The sequence below is a fragment of the Bos grunniens genome, chromosome 1 (genome assembly GCF_055505025.1).
Source record: "Bos grunniens cultivar Pamir isolate PY7600 chromosome 1, Bosgru_T2T1.0, whole genome shotgun sequence".
Lineage (NCBI taxonomy): Eukaryota > Metazoa > Chordata > Mammalia > Artiodactyla > Bovidae > Bos > Bos grunniens.
The window spans coordinates 64,580,715-64,596,471 of NC_141165.1; the positions used below are offsets into that span (position 1 = coordinate 64,580,715).

Below are 15,757 nucleotides of genomic sequence, written 5' to 3' on the forward strand. Positions count from 1 at the left end.
TGGGTAAATACCTAGGAGTTAAATGGCTGGATGTTATGGCAGATGTATGTTTAATTTTTTAAGAACCTGTCAAACTGGTTTCCAAAGTGAGTGACCATTTCACATTCCAGTCCGCAATGTTTGTAAGTTGCAGTCCCTCCACATTCTTGCCAACACTTGGTACGGTTAGTCTTTTAACTTCAATCATCATTCTGATAGGTTTTAGTGACAATATTGTTGCCAGTTTAGTGTGTTTTCCCCTAATAGCCAACGACATTTAGGATCTTTTCATTTACTTCCTTGCCATCTCCATACTTTCTTTTGTGACTTTTCTGTTCAAATCTTTTGTGAGAATTATTGGGTTGTGTGTTTTTTTATTATCGAGCTTTCAAAGTACTTTGTGTTTCCATATATAAGTCCTTCATCAGATATATGATTTACATATATTTTCTCCTCTTCTGTGGTTTATCTTTTTGTTCTCCTAAACAGTTTCTTTTGAATAGTAGAAATTATTTTGATGATACCTAGCTTATCATTTTAGTCTATTATGCATTGTGCTTTTGGTTTCATATCTTTTTTCCTTTAATTTTTAGTCTTAGATTTTATGATAAGGTCATGATCCAGCTTGATTGTTTTGATCCATCTTGATTAATTTTTGCAAAATATGGATTAGAATCTTTTTTTTTGCAAATAAATATATAATTTTTCCAGTACCATTTACTTAAAATCTTTTCTCTAATGAGTTACTTTTGTGTCTTTGTCAGAATATTTCATTCATATATTATGGATCTGTTTTTGGAATCTCTATTTTTTTCCATTTTTGCTTATTTTTGTGACAATACTATATTATCTTGATTACTGTAGCTGTGTAAAAAGACTTGAAATCAGACAGGATTGAATTTCAAACATTTCAAAGTTGTTTTGTCTAAGTCATGGAGTTCATGCATGCATTTTATTTTATTTTATTTTTTTTCATGCATGCATTTTAAAATCAATTTTTCAGTATTTATAGACAACTTGATGGAATTTTGTTTAGAATTATGTTGAATCTATACATTAATTTTGGAGAAGGCAATGGCACCCCACTCCAGAACTCTTGCCTGGAAAACCCCATGGATGGAGGAGCTTGGTAGGCTGCAGTCCATGGGGTTGCGAAGAGTCTGACACGACTGAGTGACTTCACTTTCACTTTTCACTTTCATGCATTGGAGAAGGAAATGGCAACCCACTCCAGTGTTCTTGCCTGCAGAATCCCAGGGATGGCAGGGCCTGGTGGGCTGCTGTCTATGGGGTCGCACAGAGTTGGACACGACTGAAGTGACTTAGCAGCAGCAGCAGCAGCATACATTAATTTGGGGAGAAGTGATATCTTGACACTATTCCGTCTTCTGATCCATTGACAGTGTTTATCCATTTGTTTATTTAGATTATTTTTTATTAGGTCATCATTAATAAATAAAGTTTTCAATGTATAGGTCTTTCCTGATTTTGACAGATTTTCCCCTAAGTATTTTATATTTTTAATGTAATTGTAAATGGTATTCTGTTATTTTTATTGTTTATTTTTAGTATATATAAACAAAATTAATTTTTAATATTAAAGTATATCCTACAACTTCTTAAACTCATTTTTTTGGTGCTAGTGGCTTTTTAAAAAATACGTTTTAGCAGTTTTTCAACATAGATAATCATGTTGCCTATAAACAAAGATATTATTACTGTTTTATCTAATTTTCAATGCCTTTTACTTATTTTTCTATTTTCAAAGGCTAGAAGTTGCAATACCATGTTGAATAGAGGTGGTGAGAGTGGACACTCTTGTTTTGTTGGTGATCAGTTAGATTTTCATGCAGACTTTTACCAGGCATTACTAAGTATGATGATAGATGTAGATTTTTCAGATTCCCTTTATCAGATTGAGGAAGTTGACTTCTAGTACTAGTTTTTTGAAATTTTTTATTAGAAATGGATGTTGGATTTTGACAGATGCTTTTTGTCTGATTATTTATCTTTTTGTTAATATGATTAAATACATTGATTTTTGCTTGTTTAATTGGGCTACATCACCAGGGTAATATCTGCTTTGTAGTGATGTAGTCTTCCTCCATGCAATGTTAGATTAGATGTGCTAAAATTTTGTTTCAGATCCTTTTACGTATGTTCATAAGGGCTATTGTTGTGTAGTTTTAAGTCTGTCTAATTTTGGTATCAGTGTGATGTTGGTCTTATAGAATCAGTTGAAAGGTGTTCCCTTATTTTCAATTTCTAGAAGATTTGTGTAGAATTTCTGTTACTTCATCATAAAGTATATTTATAGACTTCACAAATTAAGATATCAGACTTGAAGTTTTCTTTGATTTTCTCCTGTGTTTTCTTCTATGGGTTTTATAATCGTTTTGTGTTTTTTACATTGAGGTATGTCATCCATTTTGAGTTATGTGATGTGTAGTAAGTTCTGTGTCCAGATTTCTTTTTGTTTTGTATGTGGATGTTTCTGCATTGTTTGTTGAAAAGACTTTGTTTGCTGTACTAGATTGCCTTTCACGTTATTCCGTTATTCTTGCTTTGTCATGTCTGACTCTTTGCGACCCCATGGACTGAAGCACAGCCAGGCTTCCTTGTCCTTCACCATCTCCTGGAGTTTGCTTAAATTTATTCCATTGAATTGGTGATACCATCCAGCCATCTCATCCTCTTTCGTCCCCTTCTCCTGCTGACTTCAATCTTTCCCAGCGTCAAGGTCTTATAATGAGTCAGTTCTTCGCATCAGGTGGCCAGAGTATTGTAGACTCAGCATCAGTCCTTCCGATGAATATTCAGGATTGATTTCTTTTAGAGTTGACTGGTTTGATCTCCTTGATGTCCAAGGGACTCTCAGGAATCTTCTCCAACACCAAAAGCGTCAATTCTTTGGCACTCAACCTTCTTTATGGTCCAACTCTCCCATGCATACATAACCACTGGAAACACCACAGCTTTGACTATACAGACCTTTGTCAGCAGAGAAATGTCTCTGCTTTTTAATATTCTGTCTAGGTTTGTCATAGCTTTTCTAGCAAGGAGCAAGCACCTTTTAATTTCATGGGTGCAGTCACCATCTGTGATTTTGGAGCCCAAGAAAATAAAGTCTGTCATTGTTTCCATTGTTTCCTTCATCCATTTGCCATGAAGTGATGGGACTGGATGCCATGATCTTCATTTTTTTGAATGTTGAGTTTTAAGCCAGCTCTTTCACTTTCATCAAGAGGCTCTTTAGTTCCTCTGGGTCTGTTTATGGGCTCTGTATTTAGTCCCATTGATCCACTTGTCTGCTCTTTTATCAAAACCACACTGTCTTTCTGGCTTTATGGTAAGTTTTTTTTTTTTTTTTTTTTTATGGTAAGTTTTAAAGTTGGATAGTGTCAGTCCTCCAACTCTGTTCCTCTCCTTCAATATTGTCTTGGCTATTCTGTGTCCTTTCTCTCTCCATAAAAATTTTAGAATCAGTTTGTTAATGTTCACAAAATACATTGATGGAAGTTTAGTTGGAACTGATTCTACAGATCAAGTAAGGAAAAACTGACATCATGACAATATTGAGTCATCTTATACATAAAGATGGATTTTGCTCTCAATTTATATAGGTCTTTTTTGATCTTCCCTAGTAGCTCAACTGGTAAAGAATCTGCCTGCACTGCAGGAGACCTGGGTTCTATCCTTGGGTTGGGAAGATCCCCTAGAGAGGGAATGGCTCTCCAGTCCAGTATTCTGGCCTGGAGAATTCCATAGTCAATGGGGTTGCAAAGAGTTGGACATGACCAAGTGATTTTCACTTTCACTGTTTGGTCTTCTTTGTGAAAGAAGTTTGTAACTACAGATTCTGTATTTTTAATAGATTTAAGTCTATACAGAGTTTTCTATTTTTCTTAAATGAGCTTTGGTAGTTGCTATCTTCTTGTTAGGGTTTCCATTTTATCTAATAATACTCTTAATTGGTATCGAATATCTTTTTTTGGTCATCATTTTAGATGTTCATCAACTGTTTTGATTTTTCTCAAAGACTCAGCCTCTTATTTAATTGATTTTCATTATTTTTTATATGTTTTGTTGTTTTCTGCTCTGTTATTAATCTCTGACTATAATTATGGACTTATTTTTTTCTCCTCAAGTTCTATTAATTTTTGCCTTGTGTGTGTGTTGATACTGCCTTACTAGATGCATAAATCTTTAGGAATACTATGTTTTCTTGATTAGAGGTTAACCCCTTTATCATAAAAATCCCTTGTCTCTAGTATTATTCTTTGCTCTGAAATCTAATTTTCTGATATTAATATATCCACTACAGTTTTCTTTCAACTACAATTAACATAGTGTATATTTATCATCAATTTACATTTAGCCTATTTGATTCTTTATATTGAATATATTTCATGTAAGCAGTGAACAGTTGGGTCTTGCTGTTTTCTTTAAATCCAATTGTATAATTTTGCCTTCTTATTATAGTGTTTATAAATAATTACATAATGTATTGATATGCTGAGTTCTGTCATCTTGCTGTTCATCTTCTGTTGATTCCATCCTTATTTTGATCTTCTTCCCTCATTTATTTCCTTCTTTGAGATTGAATACTTTTAAAATTATTATTTTATACTATCTCAATTGTTGGCTGATTATTAGCTGTAATTCTCTTTTTTTTTAATTTTAGTGCTTGTTTTAGAATTTATGGTATACATTTTTTAACTTATCAGAGTCCACCTTCATGTGATATTATACCACTTATATACAGTGTCAGAATTTTACAGTAGTATTCTGCTGTTTTCTCCTCCCATTTTTACGCTGTTATTGTTATATGTTTTACTTAAACACATATTATATTCCCCACAATACCTTCTTCTTTTCCCCTTCTTTTCTTTAGTCTTTTTGGTTCTATTTCTTGTTTCTTTTTGCATAGTTTGCATTGTTTTGTTTTCAGATTCACTAGTCCTTTTTCCTGAGTCATGTAATTTGCTGATAAATTGATCCAACATAGTTTTCACCTCAGACATTGTACTTTTCAACTTTATTGTGTGATTTTTAACAATATCTTCTATTTCTTTTCTTAACTTTAGAAGTAAGGTTCCTTTCATCTTCCTTTTATTTTCTAGTATATTTCCATTTCTATCATTTTATTTGGGCTTTTTTGTCATAGATTTTAATTTTGCATTTATATAGAACCCAGGTCATATTATTATTTTTTTCTTTAAGTACTCCACATTATTTTTTAAGTATAGCTTTTTAAATGATAAAATATCTTTTACTCACATATCTTGGCATTTATTTTTATTCTTTTCTTTCTCCCAACAGCTGTTCATAGTAGATTTTATCAATACTCATGGTTCTCTTATCTATCTCCTTTCTTTAACAGGAAAGTTGACAGTTGACAGTTACTTGGACAACTAAAAGCCTGATTTCCCTCTGTTGTCTCCCTCTCTCAGTTGATCACTGCTGGAGTTTTTGCTGAAGTACATAGCAGAGCATTTTCTCTCCTTTCTCAAGGTCCCACAATTAATGAATTTGAATCTGACTGGATCTCCTAATAGCAAGTTTGTTGTTCTGTCCATTGCTTCACTGTATAGATATTTCACTTCTATAGTTAAGAAACTCCTTGAAGCTTGAAAACATCACTAAATGACATACAACAAATAAGGGCTGCAGAAATTCAAAGAAAGAGATATCAGTATGGCCGACAGCAGTTTTAAATGTCTTCATGACAAGGATTAAATTGAGCAATTTAAACATTTAAACTTTGTGTTACTTAAGTAGGAAGAAATAAACAAGAATACCAATAAATGCTAGCTATATTATCCTTTTAATAACATATGAAAGGCATCTATAAGAGTGAATTGATAATCCATTTTACTAACTTCTTCAGAGATAAATTTTAGGATTATATTTACCTATGCCTCCCATTAACAAAAGAATGATTCTCTTATAAAAATTAAAATTTTAAACAGAATTTTAAAGAACTGATGCCAATATTTTCTTCTGGAGAAAGTAGTCTCTACAACTGGACTGTAATTAATAGAAAACCATGATTTGATTTTCAGATCATTAGTTTTGTACATAAGCATTCATTCAATGAGTACTTGTTGAACCTATCTAACAGAATAAAAAATCAGCAGGTTAGATTTTACCTGCAGATTTGCTCTGTCTGGTATGTACAGCACTTGAAAATGTGAGTTGGTGGCTCATATATAGAAATCAAGAGGTTTCGTATATAACCCTGACTTTCTGAAATTTTTTGATATAAGGAACCATCTGATTCAACAACACTCATCTGCCTTCCCTCGATGGAACAGTTGGCTAGAGCAGCATAGCAGCTGCCCGTTTCAAGAGTAGACACTTCTCAGATCACCTTATTTCCTACTCATTTATGTTGTCTTTCTGGTAATTATATTAATGGTTACTTGAGACTATGATTCTTGCTGTCATGTATATATGATACTCTGAGATAAATGAAAAAATGTATAAATATGTATATTTCCAACAATAAAAGTAGAAGAGAGAAATATGATGCCCGAAAGTAAAAAAGTTAATTTACATGAGAAAGGCTAAAATGTATATTCAGTAACACTGTTTTAACCATCATGGAATACTGGATTCCCAAACAGTTAAGCAGTCTTTTTCTTTTTTATATCAATCTGGGAAATTTATCAACAGTTTTACATAGCCTTACTTCTACATAAACTATGCAAAATCTGAACCTGCCAACTTAGGAATGTTGAAGAAAGAACAGTAATAGGAATGGGAAACAATTGATACCATTTGTTCTAAATTCTGTTTATATACTAATAGACTAAAATTTTCCTCTCCTCCTTTTTTTTTGTTTTTAATCAACTATGCAACAGTAATCAGTTATCACTGAAACCTTTCACTACTTATAATGGATGTTAAATATTTGTTTATATCATATCCCTTCTCTCATTTTCTGAGAAAGTACTGTAACACACACACACACATACACACACACATGATTCCTTATTTTATCCATGAGGTCTTTAACTGGCGCTGCTACCTTCTTATGCTCAACTTTAACTACTGTCAAAAGTTCAGCGAATCAGTGAATTAAGCTGGGCAGTCAGAAACTTTTTTTCTGGTATTTTTTAAACAGGTGCAGGTGTCGAGGTGAGTGTTGCAGAAGATTCCTTTCTCTCTGGTGCTGAAGCTTAGAGGATAGAAACCGGTACACCACTAGTGGCCATGTCTGTGGCAAGGTAGTTTTCCTTTTCCTTAATTTGTTCATATGAGCCCCAGACAATTCTCTTTGGGTCTAAATTAGATGGATTTGCAACCAAAATAGTTCTGACTAATGCATCACTATATTTTTTCAACTTTAATAATTTAATCCAATGACGGTTTTTAATGGCCATAATTTCAAAACATCTGCTGAGTGTTTTGGAATTCAAACAAGAGTAATGCACAGGCTTTGCTTTCAGAGAACTTGATGTCTAGAAAGGGAGATTAAGTGACCCGTGAAGATATAGTAATCTACAGTTACATGAGCTACACAAGAAAAAATGTAATTAAAAGAGGAAGGAATTATCTTGAGGGAATTGGGATAGTTTTCCTGGAAGACATGGCATTTGAGAGGGATTGAATTTCAATGGGCAGACATAGGGGAGGCATTCCATGCCAGAGAAAAGAATAAATAAGTGAATTAAGTTTGGAAACATAGAGTAGTTTTCAACAATAAGTAAGTGGTACAGTTTAGCTGTAGGCAGCTAAGATGTCTAGGCTGGAATGGGAAGTCATGGGTATATTATGGAGGCCAGGAATGTGAAGGTCAGTTAGCTCTATTTGATTTGATGGATATGAGAGGAGAGTATTGAATATTTTTGATATTCAATAGTAGATATGCTGTGATCTGAACTATGTTTAAGAATTAGTTTTATAGTAGTGTATCACCTGGATTTATATAAGGACAGTTAACAGGTAGAAAGATACTACAGTTATCAAGTATGATGACCTGAAATAGTAGATCTATGACAGTGGAATGGAAAATGGGTGTCAGATGGAAGTGATAGGTTGGGAGAAGAAGTCACAGATAGCTCAAAAGTTTCATATATAGCTGATTAGTTTGATGGTAATACTAATAACCAATGAAGATTACAAACCCTATTAACCTCTAGCATCCACGGCATATACCACTTTTTATTATTTTAAGTAAAAGACTAAGCTTGATCCAAATGCAGTTTTTCTTCATCTTCACTATTATAATCAAAGACCACATAATTTGGAGTTAGCTAGATCTGGTTTTAAATCTAAACTCAGCTGTTTTATAGCTGTGCGACTTACATAAGATACTTAACCTTTTAAAAATCTTAGTTTTGTCGCCTCCTTTATTAATATAATTGAATTAACCTCCTATGGTACTCACGAGAATTAGGTGAAATAATATATGTAAAGCAATTGGGAGAGTATTTGGGGGTACAGCAAGGACTCAGTAATGCTTCTTAGTTGTAGGTATCAATATGTTGGTAAATCTTTACAAATTCATAAACCAGCCCTTTATAAGGATGAAGTATGTAAAAAGCCTCTTTCTAACCTAAGCGTAGAGACTATTCTCCACTTCACATCTACAGTATCTGGGATAAATTCTTAGTACATTTCTTTACAATCTCATGGCACTCCCCTTTTGTCATATTTGCTTTGTCCACCTGACTTATTTTCCTCCTTCATTTCTTGATTCAAAACCCTATTCTGAACCAGCCAGTAAGGAATTGATTCTCATATCCAGCTTAGTTCCTGCCATTCACAGCTATAGGCACCCCACTTCACCCTTTGAGGCTGCTTATTATCTTCAAGCTATATGAATCATATAAAATCACAGCCACTTACTTGACTTTGGTCGTGACATGATGTCAGATATACTTGGTATTATTGCCTACCTTTGAGGTTTCAGTCTTTCCCCTCCTAGTCCAATATCAACTTTGTTAGTGATATTGATGTAGATAGAGTCTCGGCATTTCATTGCTACATTGTATCTGCCAATTAAAAGTGGGAAAAGAATCTGAACAGACATTTCTCCAAAGAAGATAGGCAAATGGACAATAAGCACATGAAAGGAGGTTTATTATTACACATTAGAAAGATGCAAGTCATAGATAGCCACAATAATACAGCACTTTATATCCACTGCTATGGCTCAGATAATGGTATGTGTTGGTATGCTAAGTCGCTTCAGTCGTGTCCGACTCTATGCGACCCCATAGACGGCAGCCCACCAGGCTTCGCCATCCTTGGGATCCTCCAGGCAAGAATACTGGAGTGGGTTGCCATTTCCTTCTCCAATGCATGAAAGTGAAAAGTGAAGGTGAAGTCGTTCAGTCGTGTCCGACTCCTAGTGACCCCATGGACTGCAGCCTACCAGGCTCCTCTGTCCATGGGATTTGCCAGGCAAGAGTACTGGAGTGGGTTGCCATTGCCTTCTCCAATGTGTTGGTGAGGACGTAGAAAAATTGGAACCATCATATGTTGATGAAGGGAATATGAACTAGCACAACAGTTTTTGAAAATAGTTTGGCTCTTCCTTAAATTGTTAAACATAGATTTTCTATATGACTCAGGAATTCCACTGCTAGTTATATATCCAGGATAAACAGGATCATGTCTGACCACATGAAGACATGTACATGAATGTTCATAGCAGGATTTTTCATAATAGCCTCAATGTGCAAATAAGCCAATTATTCATCAGCTGATGCATGGATAAATAAAATATGGTATATTTATACAGTAGAATATTATTTGGAAATAAAGGAATGAAGTATTGATACATTCTACTATGTGATTGAACTTTGAAAACATATGGTAAGTCAAAGAAGCCAGTCACAAAGACCACATACTGTGTGATTCCTTTTATATGAAAGGTCCAGAATTGGTAAATTGATACCGACAAAGTAGATTATTGATTTCCTAGCAGTGGGAGAGAGGGAAATGGGAGTGACTGAAGTATGGGATTTCTTTTTAGAAGGATAAAACAGTTTTAAATTTGTTTGTGGTGATTAACATACAACATTGTGGATATAGTAACCATTGAATCAGACATTTCAAATGGGTGAATTTTATTGTATGTGAATTATATCTCAACAATGATCTTTTTTAAAAAGATCAGGAACTCCTAGTTTCAAGTTTAGAGAAAAGGGGCAGCCTTATGATTTCCAAAACATGTGGAGAGTAAAAGGAGGGAAAGCTTAGATGAAGTAAAAATAGTGGCGTGAACTAAATAAGTAGGGGGAAGTTCAGCTCCTATCCCACAGGTGGTAAGAGCCTTTTATTCAGAAAACACAGCTTTGAGAGTCTTTTTTGGGTGTATTATTAATTGAAGTGGGAGTTGGTGGATTTCTATTTCATGATTAGCAAAATAAGCTGGCCATTTAATCTCTTCATACTTTAGACTCACCCATAAAATATATAGTATCACTTCTGATCTTAATTAAAATTTGCAATGAGGCTTTCATCCTGGGAGGAAAAGGAGAGATATTTACTTGTAAAGTATGTTACAGGTATATAAAGTAGTACCTATATATTCCAGAGCTATTGCCAGCAAGAATGAATAAACCATTTTCTGTGCACACACAGCCATAAGAAGTGAATCAACCATATAAGAACATTGAGACACTCAGTATCTTGTAAGAAATTACTTGTAGAATGGGATGTTGCTTCAGTGGAAGAATTACTTTATCAATTTTGGGTGATCAGTATCTCTCAGAAAGTACATCATGAACCTCAGATCACCATAACTTATATTAATATTGCTGGTGTTCTTTTTCAGCCCTGTATCACTTTTCACCACTATATTAATTAGTAAATATTGTCAGTATGGGCCATGATTTTATAGCCATCTGCCCCACACTGTATAATACCTTTTTGTTATCCAGAACTGCAGTAAAATTTATAAATCTTAGAAGCTTCAGGTAGTCAAAGCACCTTCTTAGACTCAAGATGTTTATTAACATAGTTATTAACAAAAAGCCCAAACACACTATACTTTTCTTAAAAGTTTCATTTTGGTAGTACTTTTTAAACAATTTGTCATTATTATTATTGTCATGTGTTGGGTATTGAGACAGTTGCTTTTTGAAGTCAGCTTACTTGTTTCTCTCCAATGTCTATTATATGCTTAAGTAAATTAATGACACTTTAATGTATATCTGATATCCTTAAGAATTAGTTCCAGCAGATAATTTAAGTAGATGTCACTTTTAAGGAATTCCTTGTGTTCTAAAAAATCTTCTGAAGTATTGGTGCATTTTTCCCCCAGGGTTGATATTGTCTCAAATTGTCCTAACATATCCTATAGTCTTGTGTTGTAATATCCCATGATTATTTCTCAAAGGCAATGTTCATATGAGTCATTCTCTTTCAACACATTTTCCCCAAAACTTTTGATCACTATACTCTGTATGAAATTTATAAAAGTACTTCTATCAAAAGAAATGGATTCTTTTTCAAATGCATACTTGTTTTTCCTGTGTCAATAAAGATCATTTCATTGTCTTGATTCTGTTGTCTTTTGGTGTTTTTTAAAAATAGATACTTTAAAAATTTACGATTTTAGAATACCTGGTCACCATTTTGTAAGTTGCTTTGAATTATATCATAGAATCCAAGATAATTTTTATAAATTAATATGTAACTTAAATCCTATAACCTGTTGTGATAGGTTTTATTTTTCTAGGACTAATTTTTGAGAAAATGAAGATAGCTGGAATACTCAATCTTGATGCAAATTACTTTGGAGTGGCTTAAGGCACTGCCATGAGCCATACCTACCATAGGTATTTTTTTGTGCTGAAAGCAACATCTGTGTGCATTTACAATTCCAAAGGCAGTTTGTCCTCAGAGAATGGATGGAATTTGTCTAAGAAGTCTGGGAGGTTCATGGTCTTCAGCTGTGCAAACATTTCAAAACTCGACTGAATTTATATTAATCTCTTCATTAAATAAGGACTCCTGTGTTATTTCCAGGTCACCTCCAACAGTGCCAATTGCTGTGGCAAAATAAGACAAGGTAGAATCAGAGTCTTTGGGCTTGTGGAATTGCAGAGGGATTCAGCCTAAACACTTCCTTTTGCAGGTGAAGAACAGAAGCTCAGATTAGTTAAGGCCTTTGCCCAGATTCAATGTTTAATGTCTGAGCCAGGAACAAAATTACTTCAGTTGTTCTTGCTTCAGCTCTAGTGCTGACTTTGATGTAACAACTGGATTTCAAAACCACTGCTACAGACCTTAGGGATTTTTTTCTTCATAAAATGTTTTAAAGGGAATAGAAAATGTCCTGAAAAATCTGATTTATTGTTTAGAAATAGTTTGAATATACTGAAAAACATAACCATAACACACCCTTTTTCTGTGAGTGAGGATAGGTGTTATAGGTTGAATTGTGTTTCCCTAAAAAATCATGTTGAAGTCATACCTGCCAGTATCTCGGAATGTGATCTCATTTGGAAATAGGCTCTTTACAGAAGTGGTTAGATTAAAATGGGGTCATTAGGGTTGGCCCTAATCTACTATCACTGATACTGTTATCAAAAGAGGAGTTTTGGTCATAGACATGGACAGAGTGAAGACCCTGTAAAGGCACAGAGTGAATACTGTCTTCAAAAGCCATGGAAAGTTACCTCTAACAGATTCTACTACACCACCCTCAGGAGGAACCAGCCCTGCTGAGTCCTTGTTGATCTCAGACTTGCAGCATCCAAAACTGTGAGGAAATAAACTTCTATTGTTGAAGTCATCCAACGTGCTTCTTTTTTAATGACAGCCCTAGAAATCAATGTTTTATTTAATTGTATCTAAGGATGTGGGAACAAGTATATTCTGAAAGTTCTAATATGTAAAAAAGGAAAAAAGATTCATATGATTGAACCAGTTACACATCCAACAGAAAAGGGATCTTAGTTCTTCCATGTCTTTTCATTCATTCACTTATGAATTACCTCAGCTGGCATGTATACTCACTATGTCTTAAGCATTTTAATAGGATCTGTGGAAACAAACATCTGTTTGGTATAATCTTTGCCCTTGAAAAGATTCCAGTAGTAGAGGTGAACACGTAAACAAATAAAATTTGTTTGTTTGCCACTCTTATTCACTGCTTAAGACAACTCCCTTGTAATTATTTTCAACAAGTGCTTTTGGGAAAAGGTCCTTTCCCATTAGGTGCTTTAGGTTAAATACAGACAAGCTTGAAGTAGGTCTTTTTAGTAATCACTCAATAGATCAAAGTCTTCCTTGGTGGCTCATTGGTAAAGAATCTGACTGTCAATTCAGAAGATGCTGGTTTGATCCCTGGATTGGGAAGATCCCTGGAGAAGGAAATGGCAATCTAGTCCAGTATTCTTGCCTGGAGAAGTCAGTGGACAGAGGAGCCTGGTAGGCTAAAATCCATAGGGTCACAAACAGTCGGACATGACTGAGTACATGGATCCTTATAGTCAAAGTCTTCCAATTTTTTTTAAATTAGTAAAATTTTAAATTATTACACTAGATAAAAAATTAATAATGCTCCTAATCATCATAATATATAGAATGAAGCAGGTTTATTAAGAAAAAACAGTTTGTTTAGATTTGAGATAGAGATTTACTTTGTACAAATTCATGTTTAGTGGCTACTTGCCCTAGTCAGCAAACCCCAAAGACCACTGTTAAGCCATCTGAAAGTGAATCTAATAGTGTTATTAATTTAATGAGAGATTCTTGTTCATTAGCCAAAATATTTTGCTAGAGAGGTATCATTTCTTTTATAACAGCAATGCTGGGAGAAAATCTTAATTTGCTGAACATATAAAAGTCCTGGCATCTATTTGTAAATGAGAGCCATTTTGGAAAAACTAAAATGTTGATTGAAATTTATAGAGCATTGCTCAAGGAAAGCCAGTTAAAAAAAATAGCCTTAGTGTATTCATAAGGGGAGCAGTTCTTGAACAAGGATTCTTTCTCCTTTGGAAATGATCAGGATGATCATTTCGGGCTTCCCTGGTGGCTCAGACAGTAAAGAATCTGCCTGCAAAGCAGGAAACTCAGGTTCATTCCCTGGTTGGGGAAGATCCGCTGGAGAAGGGAATGTCACCCCACTCCAGTATTCTAGCTTGGAGTGTTCCATGAACATAGAAGCCTGGCAGGCTATAAGTCTGTGGGATTGCAGAGTCAGACAGGACTGAGCAACTAACACAGGGTGATCATTTGTTAGATGATTTATACACCAATTCATTTTTTTAACAAACATTTGTTCTTTACATATAAGGCAGTATCAATGAATATGTAGCCTTGTCCTTACATACTTACAGTCTCAAAACCTTTTTAGTTTAAAAAAATTTTAATTATTTGCATAGAACTTTCTATCTAAGGAAAGAAACATGGAACTTTTAATCAAATCCTTTTCCTAGAGTTCATAGTATTTGATTAATATCTTATTAACTGAAAAGATAAATGATACAGTCTGGAATTCTTGTATTTTCATTGGTGTTTTAGCAGAGACCTGATTCATTTCTCAATTTCCGTTGACAATATGTTCCATTTATAATAAGAACAAAAGAAGAGAAATTCAGAGAAGTAGGAAAAAAATATATTCCCTTGATGTTCTCCAGGAGGTTGAGCTTGGAGCTTCCGGCCTACTAATGTACCCTGTTTTCACCAATGTAGGTACTAGTAAAGCCATACTTTGATAAACCAAGTTATCTCACTCTGAGCCCTTACTTGCCAAAGGAGGAAGGCCAAAGGAGGTTAGATGTTGTACCCTAACATCTCTCCTCTAAGTGTCTGCAGCCTTCTGAGATTTTGACTCACCTGTACTGCCTGTTTTCATGTGAAGCAGGATTGGATTTGTTCCTCTCAGCCAAAATTACATTGTCTATTTTCTCCTTTATGTAATCTGGCAGATTTACTTTTGGCTTCTGAGATATCACTAGGGCATGAGCTGCTTATGTCAGATATTGTTTCAATTGAAAAGGTTTCCAGAACACAGACATCACACAGGTTATATTTGGCATGTTGACAAGGAAGGGCAGTATAAATGAACTCATGGAGAGCTTATTGAGTGATTACACAGAAGACACTAAATCTTTTAGGGAAGCAGAGATTAGGGATTCTAGCTGTCTGTCTTTTTCTACTACAGTTAAGACTTTAAATACTTTAATAGGAGACAGCTTGTGATAGCAAAAACAAACAGCGGGAACTCGAGATGCTATCTCCAATTTGGTACTAGTGAGTTGTGATCCAGTTTCAATGGAACTGTTTCCTCATCCAGTAAAGGAAATGATTGAACTAGATCAGTGGCTCTTGGGCATGTATACATGCAATTTTGCATACAATTTCAAGAAGTTCATGGAATCACTGAAGAACAACAATGATGTACAGACTTGTGGACACTGAACTACATGGTTCCTTAAAGCCTTTCTGGCTGTAAAATTTTTCAGATTGTATGATACTCATGATCTTGAACTCCAGTGATGCTTTCTTTTGGTTCTAGTGGGGCCCCTCAGGCTCTTCTAGGATGGCTAATGAACAGGCAGCAGGCCAGCTATGTTGATTTGTTCCATAACCTCATTAGGCATCCATCAATATTGCCCAGTTCAGTTCATGCACATACTTTATCTACTACCCAGAAATCTTCTCATTTGATGGTTTATGAAAGCATTGGGCCCTCTGAAGCACTGAATATGCCAATGAGAGAATACAATTTCCATTAGCACTTTGGCTGTGTTGTTGACATTAGATGTTGATAATGCATTTGACTCATTTCTTGGCTATTTGCAAG

General features: G+C 34.6%; 1 protein-coding gene across 4 annotated transcripts in view; it reads left to right on the plus strand.

The window, feature by feature from the left end:
• LOC147379552 (uncharacterized) overlaps positions 1-15,757 on the plus strand; it is a 201,524-nt gene that overhangs the window by 36,442 nt on the left and 149,325 nt on the right. For 2 of the 4 annotated variants that reach the window (XR_015161935.1, XR_015161938.1), the window contains exon 2: positions 7,109-7,211. The exons of the other annotated variants lie outside the window; for them this stretch is intronic. The gene's annotated coding sequence lies outside the window, so the exon portion shown is untranslated. The remainder of the gene's footprint in view (positions 1-7,108; positions 7,212-15,757) is intronic. 4 annotated transcript variants of the gene reach the window in all.